At 40.9% G+C, this 10,505-nt stretch overlaps 1 pseudogene; it reads right to left on the bottom strand.

Moving 5' to 3' along the window:
- Positions 1 to 346: 346 nt before the first annotated feature.
- On the bottom strand, positions 347 to 3,158 carry LOC113042837 (homeobox protein DBX1-B-like; annotated as a pseudogene).
- Between the last annotated feature and the right edge of the window lie 7,347 nt (positions 3,159 to 10,505).

The following is a 10,505-nucleotide window of genomic DNA, read 5'->3' as shown; positions in this document are numbered from 1 at the left end:
ATATACAGTCTGTTGTATCTGACCATGCATTAATGTTATTTCAATTCAGACAAAAACGAAAATTTTGGTATTTTGCTTTGGATTTTTAATTTGTAAAATTATTTTTTCAAATGTATATACATTTTTACAAAAAGACAAAAACAAAAAACACACATCAGTATACAAAATAATATAAGACTTTTAAGTTAGAAATGTGCCACCTACGTATTTAAGATTATAGACAAAGTATCCCAAAACATTAAGAAAGATTATAATAATCTTGGTATAAAAACTCCATACAAAACACTATACAAGCTGCCAAAACGCAGCGGTTACGACGTTCTCTCTTAAACTAAAAATTCACACGGCTACCGTGTGAAACAAGGCCACTTTTCGGAAAGTTTTCCTCCAGTTTTGTGCATAAACATATAAACATTACACAGTCTGCTTAGTGATTATGACACGGTTATTTCCTCGTCCTCTGATTCTGAGAAGTCTGAGTGCTTGCTGGAGATAGAAGGCGAAGTGAAATGTAAATCTACGTTGAGCTCGTGATCCCGCGAGCCTGATAAAAAGGCGCGCGCGGGCTTTCTCTCAGAGCCGCGTCTGTCTCGAACTTTTTTCCAACGTCGCTCAGGTCAGGATTAGGGTTCATTTTCGTCGGTAATGTTTGTTCCCTGCAACCTCCTGACGACAGAAGCTCTCTTTCTTTGGAATTGCGCCATTTCATTCTTCGGTTTTGGAACCAAATTTTAACCTGATGAGAAAGAGTTCGCAAGACATGAGCACACAGAGTTTACCTCAGACACCCACAAAGGTACGATAAAAATATGTTTATGGACCACATCAGCTTACCTGAGAGTCTTTAAGGCCAAGTTTGGTCGCAAGTTTCTTTCTGTCTGGTTTGCTGATGTACTTCTGTTTCTGAAACATCTTCTCCAGCGCTTTTCGCTGCACGTCAGAGAAGACGGCCCGTCGAAGCATCCCTCTCCTCGGTTCCCTCGAGTCGTGAGGGGCCATGCGAAAGTCCCGGGAATTGGCACTGCTGAAGACGATGCTATAGGAAACAACCAAACAAACTCTCAAATTAAGCTAATACTAGTCTTTTCTAAGAACAGGAAGTAGTATTTGGGCTTGGAACGAAAGTTGGCCTTTAATATATATACATGTATTAAACCAAACTGTTTACTGTTTGAGTGATAAGGAACGAGGAAGCTAATTAGCACATTGCTTGGTTCCCAAAAGCATTGGTATGGTAACAAGGGCGAGCAGTCATTCAGAGCGCTCCAGTGAAAGATAGAGGTGCTAATGAAGCGTGGACGGTAATTGTGTAGTAATGAACTGACTGAAAAAGGCTTAGGACAGGCCACTAAAGCCATATATTACGGCCACAAAAGAGATTTACACTTTAAAACTAAACACAACGGCATGCCAGGGACATTTTGAGAATACTGATGGGGGGGACTATGTTTGCCCCAGATATTTTCATTAAATGGACACGAAAAGCCTTTCATACTGCTCAAGTTGTTTTGTTGACGTATTCACACCGCGGTGAAAAGAATCAGTCTATTATCGCTGGTCTGAATGAGTGCACGATCCACAAGGCTATTTGTAGCTCGCATTCATTGGATTGATGGACATGAAGCTTAACGCAAAATGGACCCACTTTTATTGGTTTTATCTGAGGTATACTTAGCTTTAACCAATATACAAATATATTTTTCGTAAACATTACTCTTTTTAGAGTAATTTTTTAAGAAACTTTTATAATCCATTTATATTGCTAGTAGTGATCACTGTAGCCTAATTAAGACTACTACACCCTGTTAAGCAATTTTCATGCTGCTATATGAGACCAAAACGTTTGCTTGGACGTCCCGCGAAGACTCCCCTCACTCTATGTGGTCTTGTGAGAATATTGAAATACTGAATAGAAGCTAATAGGGGAATTAGTCCATGACTGGTAAATGCCTATCAGCAGCATTCTTAAGTCAACTACGGGTCTGTGTGTGGCTGCCCAGAGGGAGCTGACCAATTGGTCATGGTGCTGAAAGCATTGTTGCCAATCAGTAACTAAGTACACTGCCTCGGTGGGAAAGGCAGCGATGAAGAGACGCCAACAGTTTGCTTGTGAGAGCGGACCCGCCTTAAATTGGGACCATGACAATTCCGGCTAATTTGTGGATTAGGGGAAGCGGTGCAAAATGTCAGCAGTCACTGCGTTTGCTAAATAGGGCATCAAATCAGCGAGACTGATTCCACAATGTCCTACAAATACCAGCATTGGAAGCAGATTCTGAAGGCCCATCAGTTTGACCGAAATAAGAAATGACACAGCGATTTTTTTTAGGAACCCACCTGGGAAATGATGCTCTGATGAATGGGTGGAATGAGGCGTCAAAACATGGGAACGGGAATGTTTTCACATTCATCCCTTGCACTGAAGGTGGTGGTGAAGCTATGACACAAAATTAAGCGGACTTTAATTAAATGAAATGTACAAGTTGAATGTGACATAAAAAAAATGTCGCTAAGATCTTCATTAGCGTATTTTAAAACAAAACATTCGAGACAGTTACACTTTTTGATGCTTTATCAAAAGAATAAAGTTGCTAGTTTATAAACATTAAAGAAACGTACCGTTACGTGTTGTTGACGCGAGAATCGCATTCACTCCAAACTTCAAGTAATTTGGATCGTTTGGAATTGATGTTTGTGGAGAGCTTGATCTTTTTGGCAAAGATGTAGACATGGCGACGTGGACTGCGGAAGAGTTGTTCAGAGTTGTGGCTCCTATGCGCCGAGGAGATGCGCTTGGAGACGGGGATGCTCCTGTGCATGAAGGTGGCAGGTCTGCTGATCCGCAACAGGTCCTCCACCAGGGAAACTCCGAGTGCGTGGTGAACGCCGAATGTAAAGTGGAAGGCAAGGAAAGAGCCGCCGAGGGGCCCTTAGAAAGTTGGATACATAGCAGGTGGCGCCAATAACACCTTGGCAACATCATTGCAACCGTTTTTTTTGTTGTTGAAAATGACAGCGAGGAAATACACGTGCTGTTACTCTCTCACTACAGAGCCTTGCCGTAGATTAGAGTCAAGAGGGCAGAATGAAGGAGCTCTTTGTCCGTCCCTCTCTTTTCCAGGGGTTTTTATAGTGGACTGCTGAAGAAGCCTTTTCATGGGTGACAGCTCTAACAATAAAGTTCAAGCAAAATCTCAACGTGAGTTCCGTTTACTCTAGAGGCGGCGCGTCCTGATTGGACAGAAGAATTCGGATTGGATTAGACACCACAAGAAAACCGCAGACAACGGTTTTTTATGAAAAAAGAAAAGTTGATCATCATAGTCTTGCCGTTACAAATTTTGCACTAAAAACACTTTCTGCTTGCTATACGAAAACACAATGGACATACTTTTTTTTTATATATATAATCTAGGCCATTACACCTTGAAACATAAATAAATTAAAAGTAAAAACCAGTCTCTAAAAATAACCAATATAATGAAAAAGGGCTGGTAAAAATCATTTCAACTGCAAACTTAGAAGTAAATAGTGCTGGTTACAACCTGTTAAGTTAATTACTAACTTTATTCAACCGCTTTAATTTCAATTATCCAAAAAAAATCGTAATGACACAAATGTTACAGATAAAGACATTTTATTGTATGGCTATACTGTCCAGTGTTTGTAAAATAAATAAATTAAAACGCTAAAGCACGAAAGCTAATATGGAAAATATTTTTTCGAAGTTTAAATAAAGAATATTGGACTACTTTATAGCTACAAGAAAATACTTCTAAATACTTTTTTTTTTTCAGTGTAGTAGTTGCCAAACCTCTATTTTCTGCTCAGATAGATAGATAGATAGATAGATAGATAGATAGATAGATAGATAGATAGATAGATAGATAGATAGATAGATAGATAGATAGATAGATAGATAAGAATGATCCGAAATAAAAATTCTAGACAACATTTCTTTCCTCCATGGTTGACTGAATTGGGCTACACAGGTCACACACATTTTCTTCCATTGAGTTACAGAGAGTAAAAAAGAGGAATTTTCATTGTGTGAGGAGCTGGGTCAGAGAACATGCTGCGCCACACGTGGAATAAGGTTTAATGTGCTATGGCAAAGCACAACCTTTCAAGTTTTGCTGCTAAACCGCAGGGGAAAATGACCAACGCCTACTGATAAAATATTTATAAAACGAGAAAAAGCGCGAACAAAAGGATTTCTCCTTGGAGGCTTTTATTGGGACAGACGCTCTCTCTGTCAGATGCACCAAAAGAGGTGAATCCCTAAGCCTGTTGGGCTAAGACCTGTGACTAATGGCGTTTGACCGCCGCTCTGGTCAGGATTTGTCCCACTATCCATTCATTTTCTTGCAGCTACCTTCACATTTATCTCCGCGGAGTCAACTCGTGCGCTTTGATTTGGACAGAAAAAAGACGAGGGGAAGACAGTCCGCGTGAGTCCTGAGCGATGACACGGCGAGTAAATCTCCATGAAATTATGCGCCAGGCGTTGCTCTTTCGCAGTGATATTGGCTCTTTAAACAATATTTCAGAAGTTTTTAAAAAAAGGGATCAGCTCGACAGCCGTCTTAGTGCATCTTAAGAAGTCTTAGCAACCATCTTAGTAAAAGCAAAAAAAATCTTTGTTGGGGGCCTGCGCGCACGTAATTTCTGGACAGCTGTAATTCCCTCATCGCGGCCCAGTAGCTATCCCTAGCTTTTTTACTTTGGCCAACAAAACCAGAAAAAACAGTACATCTAGCTTTATTATCAAAGTATTAATCGTGTTAATCAATTGTGATCATTTCCTCACTGAATTTAACATTTTTTGTTGACAGCTTTTGCTGCAGCTTAAACAAGTAGGCTATTACAATCTATCAACATGCCAATAACAGAACCGTAAGTGATTAGCATGTAGTTATTCCAAATAATACGACTGTTAGATTTGCACCAGTTGTTTTTAGCACCGCCCGGGGCAGTTGTATTAAGACACCTCATCACCTTCAGAAAACCCAAGAGGACTTCTGCACGTTCAAAGCACTTTATTCTTTCTCTTGCACTTGAAAATCCCTCTATTGTACATATCAAGCAGATGGTTTGCAGGAAATATAGCTTAGCCTCGGTGACCGAAACTAATTTCTGCTTGCTTTTCAAGCCATGGCACGATTGTTTTCTCTTTACCAATTAGAGGGAGTGCAGCTGGTCGGGCGCTGAATTAAACCCATTAAAGACACATTTCTAAGTTATTATATCCATATAAATTTGCCTTCCCTCCTCCGGACACACATCAACGCCCGCGCATTTGCCTTACAGGTTGTTTTGAGGCCATTCTCCTTGGTGAGCTCAGCGGTATAAACCGATAATGATTTGGCTTCATTTTATTATCCACATTCTGTAGTTTTGGTTTCAAGCAACTTAAGTGAAATGACAATGCAATGATTAAAGCACTTTAAAAAACGTAATTTTATCAGAAAACGAAAAAACTTGGCAGTATAATAGGCCTGTTATTGAAAATTATGGTATTATTTTTTTTTACACCAAGTACTCATAATGTATGGGGGAAGAAAAAAAAAATATATATTATAGTTCAAATATGTTGGTAGGCTATAATAATATTATATAATTAAATGACAGAAACAGGAACAGAAACATACTAAGCCAATGAAATGTCATAAAGCCTGTATTGTCATTTATTTAGCTAATTTCTTTATTTCTGGAACATTTTACAGAGTAATAATAACCCAATGCAAATTATGATTAGATCTTTTAAATTGAATCAATATCTTTAAGTAACATTTTAAAACTGCATTTGAGACTGTCTTTAACACCTTAAGCTGCCCTTCCTGCAAACCCCTTTGGGTCCCAGCATCTTTTCTGTAGGTCCGAGGACGGCAGAACAATGAGGAGATTAACCAAGACCCAAAATACAGAAAAGCATCGACATGCATTAAACTGATATTAACTCTGCATTACACATAACGCCGGAGCAAACATAAGTCTGCAGAACAAAGCGTTTTGATTTGCGTCAGACAGAACACCTGTTCTTTTCAGACAGCTTTTGCGCGACACATCTCTGCAGCTTCACAAATCACCAAAGACAGAAACATCTGACCGGTAACTTGAAGACCAGTAATAAGTTGTAATTTGGCTTTGAAGCGTGTTTTGGTGAAATGACTATTAATTAGCCTACATATTTTAATTACACTATAGCGATATATATATATATATATATATATATATATATATATATATATATATATATATATATATATATATATATATATATAGCCTACACGAATGAAAACTGCACGTTAGCGATATGTTACTTTTGATGTTACTAAAAACGTGTGTTTGAAAAATCAGAAACGATTAATGTTACAGAGGTAAATAGGTGACAGAAAAAGAACTCTCGAAAACAGTTGTGAAAATTAGACTTGATCTATAAATTATAAAATATTACAACCTATCGAAAGGCGGGCTTACCATTTTTACTCGCTTAACATAAATATGGCGTGTAGTCTGACTAATGTGTACAGGAAAATATTATAAAAGGACAAAAACGGTTTCCCAACACAAAAAGTGATAGCAATAAAAAAAAAAACAAAGGATCACATCAAAAATTAATGAATACATTTAGCTTTTGTAGGTTGGTGATATATGTTTGGCTTTTAATATCCCACGATTAACCATTGTAAATTGAACAATTTTCATATGCACAATACATGATGTGTAGGCCTATTTAAAATGTAAATGTTTTTTTTTTCCTTAAATTAAATCTTACATTTTAGAACATATCATAGTAGTCATTAAATGCTTTGATAGACACACAAGTATGATTCAAATGTTTTTCAGATTTTGTTGAGATTGCTAGATAATTAGGATGCAAAATTTAAATCAATTTCCCATGGATAATATATTTCTCATCATCCTCTGTTCTTTTAAAGATAAGACTTAATTTAAATGCATTACAATACAATACAATACAATACCCATCAAAAGCTAATTCACCATACTCATTTAAAAGAAAACAACAAGCTTTTGAGATTTTAAAAAAAAATCTCACAGAATCTTTTCTTTGATTAGATTTGAATTGGTCATGGGAGCTCAGGCCACATCAATGTGGAAAATGAATTTTCTTCTCATTTTAATCTCATAAATGTTCACAGTTACGGCAAATCTCTTCAGACTCCTCAGCACCTGTCAGGTTGTTTTGAAATAAAGCTTGTAAATGGCTCTAGTTAAATTGTGTTTCTGGGGTAGCCCAAGCGTTGCTACGCAGCCTGAAAAAAGGAACAATCCTCGTGGTTGTCAAGACCACTTTAAATTAAGGGCTTGTTGCTAACAAGCAATCACTGCTGCAAACAAAATGACCCTTGGTCATGCTAACCTGTGCCATTTTTCTTGCTGACGCTCATAATAGAAAAAGCCACTCAATGAGCTTAAAATGTGACACAAACAACAAAAAAATTCAGTGCTTGGAGGGAGGACTCCCTATTTAAAGCTAAATGCTTGCATGGGGCTGTATAGGGTGGTGTTGAGAGTTTGAGCCCATCAGCACAATCTTTAGCTTTGTTTTAGACCTGAACTCAGAGAGCAGGGGAGAGAACCTTGTCGAAAGGCTCCTATTGAGTACGCCTGATAAGTTGAACATGGGGCAAAGCAGACGTAGCTGAGGCGCTTGTGTACTGAGGAGGAGCCGGGGTTGTTCACTGGCCACTTGAATGGGGGACGCTAGCGCCCGTTGGCTGGCTGGTATTGATGTGGTTTAGCCGAGTAATCGGATTGAAAGTGAGCCACGGTATTTGTGTCAGTTCACATTTCGTCAAATGCATAATATGCATGGCGTTGGCGTGGGGATTCTGTATTGAGACTTTGGCTTGCAATTCAGCGTTATGAAAAGGGAAAGCCTCATTTAATTCAAATATAACTCTCACTCGACCATTTACAGATTGCTATATTTGCATAACCGCAAAGAACTTTTGCCTTTTCAAGGCCTGGCTGTGTGTGTGTGTGTGTGTGCGGGTCCTATTCCTGCGCTTCTCCCTGGTCAGGCCTTAAAGGGGGAAAAAGTACGCAAATGTGCGAAATAAATGTGTACAATGTGAAGGAGTGGGTTTTCTCACAGGGATAAGCAAACAGGGGTAAGGGTGAGAAGACGTTAGACGCTGACATTTAGCTTTTTTCCCACTACTGGAGCAATATGTTGAGTCGGACAACAAAGCTAAAGTGCTACGGTGGTGTAATTCTCCTTAAATGACGTGCACTCTCACACGGTGGCGGTTTTGAATGGGATTTTGTTGTGGACTCTGCTACGTTTCAGGTTTTTAATCTCTCTTTTGTTGAACGCTCATTTAAACTGTAATAATGTATTCTTTGGATTATAATTTACTTTGTAAAATGCAAAATTTTAATAATCATGGAAAAAAATTTCATGAACAACAAAAAAAAAACAGCTCCACTCTATTGCCAAAGGAGAACTAGTTCCACATAGACCACAAACGTTTTTAGGCTCTTGAAATAACCAATCTACAAAAATAATACTGTAACATTATTATAGTAAATAACAATTATAACCTCCGGAGTAACGGTGCTAGGATATTGAATAATATGAATTTGTTGCTTTGCCTGTTTTTGATGTGCACAATGCCTTCTGCTATTTACAGTTTTTTCAGTCGCTAACAAGCATTTGTCCAAGCAGTTGTCACATTTTCAAAACTCTAAACACAATTAGCACAGCATCTATCTATTGTGGCCATACCATTCACACATTTCATGTCGTTTTCACACAATATGGAGTCATTGAACACATTTCCACAATGCTTACATTTTCTGAACAGACAAGCTATACCTCCCAACAAAATTATGGATCGTTTTTGTAGTATTTACAAATGTTAACACACAACATCCCACAATAGCAAAAACAATGTTCCAAACCTTAGATACAGTATAAAAACCTCTGCTTCTGCAATGATATCAGTTTAAAAACAATATATCTTAGCTGATTTATTTTGTGTAAATTGGGCCAACCACAGCTGATTCCAGTCTGGCTTAGACTCAATGGCAGGGCTTATTTTTTAGACAATAAACTTATACAATAAAAGGAGGACTTTGAAGACTGATGTTTTTGGAAACAGAAACAGAAAAAGAGAAACACTGCAATGTATGGACGAGGAAGAGTAAGAGCAAGGGGCCCAGGGAGAAGAGCAGGCCCAGTGAGAGGAGCAGGGGCAGTGAGAGGAGCAGGAGCAGTGAGAGGAGCAGGAGCAGTGATAGATGCAGTGAGAGGAGCAGGAGCAGTGAGAGGAGCAGGAGAACTGAGAGGAGCAGGAGCAGTGAGAGGAGCAGGAGCAGTGAGAGGAGCAGGAGCAGTGAGAGGAGCAGGAGAACTGAGAGGAGCAGGAGCAGTGAGAGGAGCAGGAGCAGTGAGAGGAGCAGGAGCAGTGAGAGGAGCAGGAGAACTGAGAGGAGCAGGAGCAGTGAGAGGAGCAGGAGCAGTGAGAGGAGCAGGAGCAGTGAGAGGAGCAGGAGCAGTGAGAGGAGCAGTGAGAGGAGCAGGAGCAGTGAGAGGAGCAGGAGCAGTGAGAGGAGCAGGAGAACTGAGAGGAGCAGGGAGCAGTGAGAGGAGCAGGAGAACTGAGAGGAGCAGGAGCAGTGAGAGGAGCAGGAGCAGTGAGAGGAGCAGGAGCAGTGAGAGGAGCAGGAGCAGTGAGAGGAGCAGGAGCAGTGAGAGGAGCGGTGAGAGGTGCAGGAGCAGTGAGAGGAGCAGGAGCAGTGAGAGGAGCAGGAGAACTGAGAGGAGCAGGAGCAGTGAGAGGAGCAGGAGCAGTGAGAGGAGCAGGAGCAGTGAGAGGAGCAGGAGCAGTGAGAGGAGCAGTGAGAGGAGCAGGAGCAGTGAGAGGAGCAGGAGCAGTGAGAGGAGCAGGAGAACTGAGAGGAGCAGGAGCAGTGAGAGGAGCAGGAGAACTGAGAGGAGCAGGAGCAGTGAGAGGAGCAGGAGCAGTGAGAGGAGCAGGAGCAGTGAGAGGAGCAGGAGCAGTGAGAGGAGCAGGAGCAGTGAGAGGAGCAGGAGCAGTGAGAGATGCAGGAGCAGTGAGAGAAGCAGTGAGAGGAGCAGGAGCAGTGAGAGGAGCAGTGAGAGGAGCAGGAGCAGTGAGAGGAGCAGGAGCAGTGATAGATGCAGTGAGAGGAGCAGGAGAACTGAGAGGAGCAGGAGCAGTGAGAGGAGCAGGAGCAGTGAGAGGTGCAGGAGCAGTGATAGATGCAGTGAGAGGAGCAGGAGCAGTGAGAGGAGCAGGAGAACTGAGAGGAGCAGGAGCAGTGAGAGGAGCAGGAGCAGTGAGAGGAGCAGGAGCAGTGAGAGGAGCAGGAGAACTGAGAGGAGCAGGAGCAGTGAGAGGAGCAGGAGCAGTGAGAGGAGCAGGAGCAGTGAGAGGAGCAGGAGAACTGAGAGGAGCAGGAGCAGTGAGAGGAGCAGGAGCAGTGAGAGGAGCAGGAGCAGTGAGAGGAGC

This window comes from Carassius auratus, chromosome 25 (assembly GCF_003368295.1).
Source record: "Carassius auratus strain Wakin chromosome 25, ASM336829v1, whole genome shotgun sequence".
In the NCBI taxonomy this organism is placed as follows: Eukaryota; Metazoa; Chordata; class Actinopteri; order Cypriniformes; family Cyprinidae; genus Carassius; species Carassius auratus.
Note: the sequence above shows the minus strand (reverse complement) of the source record. Positions and strands in the feature narration are given on the sequence as shown.